The following is an 11727-nucleotide window of genomic DNA, read 5'->3' on the forward strand; positions in this document are numbered from 1 at the left end:
AAATTGAAATACTTCTCATTTTCAGAAAAAAAAAAATATGAACAAAATTTGTAATTAACCTCTTCAGCTCCAGGACGTACGCATGTACGTGAAATGAAAGAGCTCTTTCAGTGCCATGCCGCACTTGTGTACGTCAAGGTTTGCCATCTATTCTATGGATTTCTTTTCCATCTATCTGATTGTACACATGACCTAAGGCATTTTTTGTAATGTGATATATTGTTTAAAGTGGGGAAGGAGAGATCCAAATCATCAAGTGACTATTATCAATTGTGTTTCTATACACAACATCTTGTACACAGGAGCCTAAAGGGTTAATAAAAATGTTACAGATGCATTGACCTTTTTCCAAATATTATTTTACACCAATTGCAGGGGTAAAAATAACAATTACAATAATTTCAAAATCTGGTACCTGGAGTGCACATTCATTTTTGCATCTGGAGTTGATGAGGTTAAAATTCGCGTCCCACCTCCACCACCTGCCTGCGGGAACCACGGTTCGTTACAATATTTTCAGATATAGACCTTAACATATATTTACATATTAAAATCAATAACTTACTTTAACTTAGTGATGCTCTGCCTCACAGTATCCATGGAGAAAAACAATGCATTGTTATACTGTTTTACTATTCCATCATCAGCTGACTCATAACACTTCTAAAAGTATTAAGTAAGGTGTCATGCTGAATTTTGCATTATTTTTTAGATGTGTTTTGATTTTTTAAAAGTACATCTCATTTATAACTCCGAAAGTAATGAACCGCTGACGCACGAGCATTATCTCAAAATAATGCAAAACAGATGGCCAGTTAATACAAATAGGATTCGGTATGTAAACACCAATCAATGGAATAAAATGGTTAAATATTACTTTAGTGTGCGTTTACCTACGAGACTTACCATGATTGATATGTATAGGGTTTGTTGTGTATTAATATAAACTAAACCTGATTATATGTTTGTATTTTTATCAATACTAGCAATACTAACTAGGTCTCTGCGAGCATATGTGAATTTCAGTTTTTTAATCCCACGATATCGCGATATGGAATTTATTATCAGTATTGCACAAATTCATCATATCAGAATCAAATAATCATTGCTGCATTGCTACTGCCATGATTTAACTAGGTGGGAATAAGACATCAAAGTAAATGGGGAAAAAGTTAATGGGGAAAAAGTAAATGGGGAAAAAGTTTGGACTAAACAAACTAATAGTCCATGGTGGTTCCAAAACCGTTACTCTCTAGTCTAGGGTCACTAGTTGAAACTGCAATCTATCCATCAAAACCACCAAACTGAGAAATGACAAGAGTGGCCTTGTTTATCTTAAACTCTGACTCATAACCTGTTAACTGCTGGCCGTTTATGTTAGTGGAAGCAAGCCTGTCAGAAACACAGCCTGGTTGCACAGAGTTTTGCTAGACAGAACCACGCTGAGCAAAGACAGTGTGCAAACAAGAGCGCAGAACTCTGGAATAAGACAGGAGACACGGAAGCCATGAACACTTTTTAACTGACATGGAACATTTCACATTATCTCTTCCCTGGAAAAGGAAAAGAGTGGAATACAGTCATGTTACGCAGCATAACTTGTAAAAACTTCAAAATAAACATTAAACATTTTGAACCAGAATAATTCTTTAGCTAAAAAGTCAATGTGCTTTAACTCCTTTGTTAAGACCTTTTGACATAGAAAAGCACACATTGAAACTGCAGTAACCTCTGTTGTCATGGTTTACAGCATTTGTATTTTTCTCTTTTGTTTTGGAAATGTGACTTATTCACACAGTCTTTCAGCACTTTTCAATGAGTTCTGTCCACTAGATGTTTGTGTCTGGATAGTTGCGAAGTTGGTTGATCTGTGAGCTTGTCTATCATTTCAAAGAAAATGTCAAACTTCTACCCCCTATATAACTTACCAAATAGTCATGGAATTCTATCTACTCTGCTGTAGGGAAAATGCTGCAGTTGCAGGCTGGGGATTTAAAAATTATTCTGTGATTGTCTAACAAGGTTCTAGTGGCAGATTGATTTTTTTAAACTGTGTAGAACTAGAATTTAGAAGCAAAGTTTCAATAGACTCAATAACCCAGATTCAGTGGCTTGCATGGCACAGCTGATAAGCAGATATCTAGCTATATGTAAATAGGTATCATCATTCGAAGGGTATACAGCATGGTGATAATAATAATGTTTCAAACTGTGTTGTCAGAAAATTGGTACAGACCAAAAAATGCTTCCAACAACCGATTTTGGCAGAAAAGAGTTACACACAGCCTGACCAACAACATGTATTCTTGAAATTTGTCATCCATGAATACTCACTATGCTGTGTGTTTTTAAGCTGTTACACATCTGTTATGCAAACTGAATGATACTAAGTTGCCATATGTTTTAGCCAAAATGCACAAAACCTGATTCTGAGGGATGTAGTTGCCCTTGGGAGATCTGTACAACTTTCTTTGTACAAATGGACAAGATGAAGAATGTGTTTGCTCAGCTGTGAAAACTCTAATTGACTTCAGAATTTAGTTTGGGTGATGCTGATAAAAAAAGGCATGCATCTTTTTTTAAACTACAAATGGTTTTTGCAGGAAAAAAAAAAAAAAAAAAAAACTGTACTTCTGCAAAAAACCCGTAAATGCATACTAGCAAAACAATGTAACATATTTTAGAAGTATTTAAGGCTGTAACCCCCCCACCTATTTTATTCATGTTGCTGGTATTTACTGTTGCAATAAGAATGGGGGTGGGGACCAGTTCCAAAAATCTTAATGAAGTATCAAAACACATTGTAAATGAACATATTATATAAAAAAGGGCTTGTCAGGTATTTACAAGTTTAGCTTGTTAACTTTTTACATAACCTTTTTTTTTTAAAAAATTTTAACTTGGCTGTTATGGTCAAATTAACTGGACAACTGTGAATAATGTGAAAATATGTTAACAAGAAAACCCTGAAAGTCAGTACTTCCAGGATTGCACAATCTGAAATTGATTACAGCAATTATGTTAATCTTTTTTGAGGAGACCCTTTGAGGGCTTTAGTTAGAATTACACACTATGCCACAACAGCACAAAGGAATAAGTAAGTCAACCAGATAATGATGTTCATGCAGAATTGCATCAATGCAACCTTATCATGACCTCTGGATTTGCATGATACACATACTATGTGTAATCCTATATATATATATAATATATATATATATATATATTATATATATATATAATTATATATATATATATATATATAGACACACACACACACAAGCATTCTGTTTTCTCACACTGCGTAGTTGCTGACAACAGGGGAGTCTATTAGAACACTGCTTTTCTCTTGGTGCACCTGTTCCAGTTCTAATCCCCCCCCCTCCACCATATTTATTTTGCCACATTTCTGCCCAGTTCTGTATGTGGTCTAGATCTTTTTGGATTTATGGGTGGCTGTAAATGTGTCAGCCACTCTCCCAAGTTTTTTGTTGTCTACAAATTTGACAAATTTGCCAATTACAGTGCCTATAGGAAGTATTTACCCCCTTGGACGTTTTCATAGTTTGTTGTTTTGCAACCTGAAATCTTGATGCATTTATGGGATTTTTTTTCCCTTTGATTTATACAACATACTTAACACTTTGAAGAGGCAAGATAATTTTTATTGTGAAATAACAGTTAAAAATAAAAAAAAACTGAAATGTCTTGATTAGATAAGGATTCACCCCACTGAGTCAGTACTTGGTAGAACCACCTTTGGCAGCAATTACAGCTGTGAGTCTTTTGGGGTAAGTCTACCAGGTTTGCACATCTGGATCATACAATATTCGCCCATTCTTCTTGGTAAAATTGTTCAAGCTCTGTCAAGTCTTGCCACAGATTCTCAATCAGATTCAAGTCTGGGCTTTGATTGTGCCACTCTAGGACATTCACTTTCTTGTTTTTAAGCTACTCCAGAGTCACTTTGCTGTGTGCTTGGGGTCATTGTCCTGCTGAAAGGTGAATCTCCATCCCAGTCTTAGGTCTTTTGCAGACTGAAGCAGGTTTTCCTCAAGGATTTGCCTGTATTTAGTTCCATCTAGTTTGCCTTCTACCCTGACAAGCTTCCGAGTCCCTGCTGATGAAAAGCATCCCCATAGCATGATGCTGCCACCACCATGCTTCACAGTAGAGATGGTATTACCTGGGTGATGTGCTATGTTGGGTTTGCACCAGACATAACGCTTTGCATTTAGGCCAAATATTTAAATTTTTGTTTCATCGGACACAGAATCTTTTGCCACATCTTTTCAGAGTCTCTCATATGCCTTTTTGCAAATTCCAAGTGGTATTTTACATGGGCTTTTTTTCAGAAATGGTTTCCTCCTTGCCACCTCAGCTATTGTTGACACATTGACAGTTTCTCCCATCTCAGCCATGGAACGCTGTAGGTCTTTCAGAGTTGTCATTGGCCTCTTGGTGGCTTATCTGACCAATGCCCTTCTTACTCAGCTGCTCAGTTTGGGAGGACGGCCTGCTCCGAGTAGATTCTGGGTAGTGCCATATACCTTCCACTTCTTAATGATCAACTTGACTGTGCTCCAAGAGATGGTCAATGTTTGAAATCTTTTTATACCCCTCTCCTGATCTGTGCCTTTCCACAACTTTATCCAGGAGTTTTTTTGTAAGCTCATTGGTCTTCATGGTAGTATCTTTGCTTTGAATGCACTACCCAACTGTGGGACCTTACAGAAACAGGTGTATTTAATCTGAAACCACTATTATTTCACACAGATGGACTCAATTTAACTTATTGTGTGAATTCTGGTGGACTCAATTTAAGTTATTGTGTGAATTCTGAAGGCAACTGGTTGCACCTGAGCGTATTTAGGCATGTCATAGAAAAGGGGGTGAATACTTATCTAATGAAGACTTTTCAGATTGTAACACAACACACTGAAAATGTCTAAGGGGGGTGAATACTTCCCATAGGCACTATATAAGTGGATGATGTAGATAAGAAACATGAGTGGTCCAAGGACGGAGCCCTGCTGCACCCCTAGAGGTTTCCCCTCTAAGAAGTACTCCATGCTTCCTGCTTCCTGTGTTTGAACCAGTTTTGTAGCCACTTGCATATATTCCCACGGTTGGCTTGAGGATTAGCCTTTCATGAGGGTTTTTGGAAGTTCAAGTGTACATTGTCGTAGGCCCATTTTTGTCCCTCGTTGCAACAACTTCTTCGAATGGTTTATTTTCACTGCACACTAACACATCACACAACAAAATCTGATAGCTTAACAGGTATTCTTTCTCATTACTTCTGAATATCCATCATTAATGTCTTTTGTAGCAACATGACCTTGTGCTCCCATTAAGGCAGTAGTTGTGAACACCAAACTTGTGAACTGACCGGTCTACTGAAAACCGAAAGTATGCAATCACTCAGCCATGCGTGCAATGCAACCACATAGGCGCTCCTATAAGCAGCATGTTGGTCATGGAGAAAGCAAAATTACTGTATCCAGAAAGGTGAGGCAGATTTCAAAGCAAGTGTAGGCATTTTTAAAGGAACATTTTATTTTTAAACAAAGCACTTTTTTTTCAAGCCAAAGGAGGCAAGTTTCACAGCAAGCACTACGTTAACCCAGGCTTTCATGGACATTTAAGTTTTGCTACAGTTATCATTTCAATGGTAACTTAAATGTAGCCTTTTTCATTTATAGTTCTGTTTGAAATACTTCAGAACCATAACATGAGTGTATTATTGTACTGTATCCTTTTATTATTCACCAGATTGAGGGTGTAGATAGCAGGTGTGCAATGAAATTTCAGTTTTCAGAGTTATGAACATTTCAGACTTCCCAAGGTGTTTCTAACTGAAACTAAAAATGTGGAAATTATACTTTAATATTTATTTATATTTAAACTAGTAACAGCTTTATTACATTATTGTTTTTGTAATGTTCAGCCATTTTTAAGCATAGCAATATTAATTCACTGATTCATATTTTTATAGGCAGGTTTTTTTTTTTTTTTTAATTCTAAGCTCGGAATGCCATCTAGTGGACAAATTGTATACTTCATTTTATATTATTCCATCAATGTTGGCATAGTTAGTCAGAAAATGAAATAAAATAGTGATTGAGGGAGGAGAGATTCTAAACATGTAACACCAGAATCAAAAGTATGTGTTCCAGTGCAGCTACTAATAATGGTACATGCAAATTAAGAGGACAGTACTAAATAAATAGAAGGCAAAAGAAACTGGAGTGCACTGAAGTGTCATGCAAGAGAACTCCAAACTAAACTGGAGGTGTTGCTTAAACAACAGATGGTTGATGTGAAATGTCTGCTTGATTTGTGCATGAACAGCCTTTCCTCTGTGATCAAGCTGGCACAAGCTTAGTTATATAATTATTTGCATGAATAAACAAAGGAAAACTTTCATCTATTGTATCCTATCACTGCGAAAACAGATACATATGAAATTCAGGTTGGTGGGTGCAAACTAAATCTGTAAAGTTACTTTGCTTCCGAGACTTCAGCTGTCTATTTTTCAGGTGCAAGTGAGCATTTAAAGAAACAGATTGTACTAACACTAGCTAAAAAAAACAGACAAAATAAAGCTAAAGGTTTTTCAGAAATGTACACTTTTGTGCATTGACCATAATCTGTACCATAATTTAAAACTGACGAATAAAATGTTGGGTAAGGATCAAAAAGATAAAACAGACATTGGTAAATGCTTTACAATTTCTTTATACAATTATTTTACTGAAGTCTAGTTTTTACAGCCGCATTTCAACACAATTGAGTGGTATTAGAAGTAAATTCAAAGCCTGATTAATGACAGTCTACTGTATGTTATCTGTAATTCTTCATCAGGTATATTTTCCCTAATGGTGTTGCCAATCAGCCTGCAGAATCTGCATTGCCACTATAAGTAGCACAACCCTACAAGGTTTTCTCTGTGCATTATGATGCCCACATAATTCCTTGGAGATGCAAAATGAATCTATCATGCAACAAAAATCCTCTTTAAATCATATGACACTAGCTACTGGGATCAGCATTATATGATTGTTTTCCCCACTGTTATTAACACTACTGTATCTACTGTATTTGGGAGAAGGTGAGTTCTTAGACTAAATATGACCTGAAGCTTTTCTTCTTAACCATTACTCAGGCCATTCTGCCCAAGGTGTTTGCCCATATCTCCAACCATCACCCCTGGCATGGGAAGAAGTGCCTTTGGATCTCTGACCTGCAGACAGCACAACTATTTCACTGTTCCTGGTACAAAAACACAGAAAGAAAACTGTAACACATTTTTAAGTAAAAACATTTCGAGCATTGTGGAGAAAATAACAATTTATAATATTTTAAGTCCATATGTCCATTCTAAAAGGATTCATAGATTTCAATTGTATTTTCTTTTCTCCAAGAGAATTACAAACTCTGCATTTTTACAGGACAAAAGCACACATTGCCTGCTGACATAATGCCTGTATGACTCGTACCGATGAACTACTAATGACCAAACTTCAAACAAACAATTGCTTATACTTTTGTAAACACAGGATCTGACTTTAATCAAACAGATAGTTCTCCTGCAGACTCTGCGGTGGGTGGCTAATGGGCCATTCATATTCAAATGCTGACAGTTAAAATGATTATCTGGCAGACATACATATACTGCAAAGGGTAGTTTACAATTCTGTTGATAGATATAGAGTAACAGCGCCCTCTGGTGGAAAATGTAAATTGTTTTGATGAACTTACTGAAGACAATTTAGTACTGAGCCATGGATACAGAGTTAAAACTCATTAAAATCAAGAATACTTTTGTTAACTAAGTTTAAAAACATTTAACATTTGGGAGCTCAAAAGTACTATTTATCAACAAAAACTAATTTGCCATTAATAAAACTATGACGTTATAAATTAAATTGTTTACATTTCAAGATTAAAACGCACTGACATATATTTAGCATGTGAAGCTAGGGAATATCATTAAGAAGCATATTTAGTATCTTTAAATAATGTTATGAGCAACAGAAATCATTAAGTTATGTTAGTTTTGTTAAAGTAAATGATCCTGGACTATGAAAGAATATAACCCACGATAAAGTCCATCAGGTGTACAGAGCTGTGCATAAACCACAGCATGCATGGCAGTCTAGCCAAGGTTTCCAATCCAAAAATTGGCAGCTTCAAAGTCAGGCGAATTGATTGTGAATTCCTGCAGGAGTACAAAAACACTGAAAATAGATCACAAATGCTACCGCTTTTCATGTGCAAAAGCAAATGTGTACTATACTCCTACACAAAATAAAATACATTATGGATTTTTTTTTGGTTTTGTTTTCAAAGCTATGAAGATGATGACGAGGAAACATTTGCAATGACTACAGTACTTGAATAAATAATGCCAAAGCATGTTTTCATAGAATGCAATATATTGTACATAACAACAGGTATATACTGGATAATGTGATATTGAGATTTATTCAGATGAATGAACACAAACTTTAACTAACCAAATGTTGTAGCTTTTTTTTTTTTAAAGAGATATGTTTTTAAAAAAAAAAAAAAACAACTTACCTGTGTATTAGGGTCATATTTTGCTGCTGTTCTCATGTCTCTAGTATTGCTACCATGACTCATTTCAGTTAGAGCAAAACAACCAAATGTCTAGAGTACAAACAAACCCAAAATATTAGATTCAAATAGAACTGGGTGGTGTTTGAGGTTGCTTGAATGGAGTGTTCTTTTTATTTTATCATGTGACACCTTTATAAAAGATATGTCATGTACATTGCTAATGTAATAGGAAAATTGGTCTGCATCACTAAAATAGGGACCAATGTTGAACGTAAGGTTTCACATATGCTGATAAAATGCAGTATTTTTTTTTTCAACAGATATTTCTGTTTAAGCAACTTTCATAAATCAAGTTAAAATCTCTAAAAATCGAGCAGTTTCCCGAAAACGAACCTTCACTAACTCCTGTGTAAACAATATGATGCATTGGATGCCTCATGTCCTTTGTGTTCATCACCTGCAACATTAAGGCACATTTTGCCAGGATAGGTCTTAGTCAAGGACGGTTTACTTGGCGCCACGACCAGGTGCTGCGATGTTTGGCCTTAGCATTGGAAGACAAGCGTAACCTGACCAATAAGTTGCCACCAGTTCCATCAAAGCATTACACACAAAAGACAATATTCAAAATATTTAATTATTTAAAACCAAGCCTCGCCCAGGACAACTGGAAGCTGCTAGAGACTGGAAAATGCTGGCAGATGTTGGTCAACGGCTTATTTTTCCACCTGAGCTTGCCACCACTAACCTTCAACCTGATATTGTCTTGTGGTCTGGATCAGCACGCCTAGTTCATCTGGTAGAGTTAACAGTGCCATGGGAAGATGCTGTAGATGAGGCGTATGAGAGAAAGAAACTTCGGTATGCTCAACTAGCTGCTGAAGCGGAACAGCGAGGATGGAGAGTACGGGTTTACACAGTGGAGGATTTGTGGAACACTCTACAACCCGGTTTCTCAGAGATGTCGGGTTCAGTGACCCAGAGTTGCGTCGCACTGTGAAGAACTTATCTGAAGCAGCAGAAAGCAGCAGCAACTGGCTGTGGTTGAGACGCAAATATTCTGGATGGGGATCTCAAGCACAATAGAAAGAAATCAATGCTGATGTACTGGTAAGTAAGCTGGGCTGACTTGAGTGGGGGACGGAGGGTGGTGATACTGGGATGCCAGAATCACTGTCGAGCCCTCTTGAGGTGTTGTGGGCTAGTCGACGAAACACCAAGGATGGAAGGTGCCCACTTGAAGACCCCAGAGATGTACCCTACTTAGCTCAATCCAGACGGTTGTCATGCTGATGCGCTGGGGAGACCGCACTATGGTTGATCCCCGGAGCCAGCATCGCAGCTGTTGTGTGTGCCGATGCGCTGGGGAGGCAAAATAAAATTATCCTGGAGCCAACATTACACTTCAGCCATCAACACCAGGCAGAAGGATATCTACTTCATCAGATAGAAAGAAATGCAAATGGATGGAGATGCAGATGGATCACACTAGTTTACTGTAAAGTTACGTCTTAGTTGGTGTTTATCTTGGTCGAAAGCCGAGTTCAAATCAGCATAACGTTTTAACATCTACTCTTATGTAATGGAAATCTTGTAAATACTTAAATGCTGATAAGGCAAATATATCTGTGTAGCAAAAACAGCATGTCACTCATCAAATGGAACTCCTGTCCACAGCGACCATGCCCTTTCAGAATATTACACTGGAGCACTGGTCATCATCACTATTTACAAAGCATTGAAAAGATAATCTTTGGAAGAAGAAGAAAATGCACTTTGATACTGAGGAAAAATAAAAGGTGGGTGTTGGCCTAGATCATTGAGCACAATAGTTACAACACCAGAAAACAATTCTACCTTCATTTGCTCTATGTCATGGACAAACTGTTTGTGTCTCTTAGACCCAGAGTTGCCAACTGTCCCACCAAACATCTGAAATAAAGTAGTTTTTTTTAATATGTATCTTTTGACAAATGTGACATATATCTACACTTAAATTTCACTGGGATTCCAAAATCGTTATCTTGCAAACATGACATTGTACAGTTTTAATAAACAAACACCACACAGGCAGTGATTGACAGCAAAGAAATTAGAACAGCAGTCTGTCACCAATGACTGATTTGGTTGGTCTGGCACAAAACAGACTTTTTTAAAATTTTATTTTTTGTAAAATCCACAATCCAGACAACATGAAAGAGATAATCATTTGTCAAAACATATATTAAATCTACAACTAGGGAGCAGGTATCCAGTGTAGTTGGAGTCAATTCTTAATGTTCAGAATTCCATTTTGTAAATGACCAGAGATTTATGTAACCTTAGAATTCAATTCTGCATACCCACTTCACACAAATGCTCACCATCTTAAAGCACTCAACTGGTACAATTTTGAAATATTACTAGATGGTGTTCTAAATGAAGACAGTCCGCTGGTGGTTTCAATTTATATTTAATGTCAGTAAATTAATTGCACAACAGAACAGAAACGTTCCGTATCATTTGTTCGTGTATGAGGACACTTACCTGCGTGTTGAGGAAATATTTAACAGACACGGACCAGTCGTTCATGCCTAAACAGTTGTTAGGGCAGTTGCCTTGAAAGGGTCCTGCATGTTGTATTTAAAGGGTTGCTTACACAGTAGAAAAGTCAGCTTGCATTGTTTTTCCACGGAGATGTCTTCACCGGGTTGACGGGCAAACACTGTTGATTGTTTATCACTGTTGTCAGTACATAAACACCTGTAATCAATGACACAGTGGCTGTGTCACTAAATAAATACCTACCTTTCCCAGTTGACACAGCTGTTGTTCACTTAAAAATATTGAAACAATGTAAAACAATGGGATATACAACATAGTAAAATTTGATTTCTTCACTGTTAACAATTTGAGATGCGCTGCTCTTATACTCATTACGGTACACTTGAATGCACCACCCAGTCAGCTTATCCCTCCTAGGAAAGAAAAAGATAACAACTGGTAATAACTCTTACGTTAATATAAATACATTTATAATCATGACAGTGTAAAATCACAACTCACGGATGCTACAGATGTTATTTTCTGTGTGCGTTTTTCTTTTTCGTAAATCCCCGATCTCCGGTTCTAATTATTGTGCCTTAATTTCAGAAGTATAAG

At 36.8% G+C, this 11727-nt stretch overlaps 1 pseudogene; it reads right to left on the reverse strand.

Moving 5' to 3' along the window:
* The window catches only part of LOC121328799, a 43502-nt pseudogene extending 31894 nt beyond the window's left edge, over positions 1–11608 (reverse strand).
* Positions 11609–11727: the final 119 nt, after the last annotated feature.

This window comes from Polyodon spathula, chromosome 2 (genome assembly GCF_017654505.1).
Source record: "Polyodon spathula isolate WHYD16114869_AA chromosome 2, ASM1765450v1, whole genome shotgun sequence".
Classification (NCBI taxonomy): Eukaryota; Metazoa; Chordata; class Actinopteri; order Acipenseriformes; family Polyodontidae; genus Polyodon; species Polyodon spathula.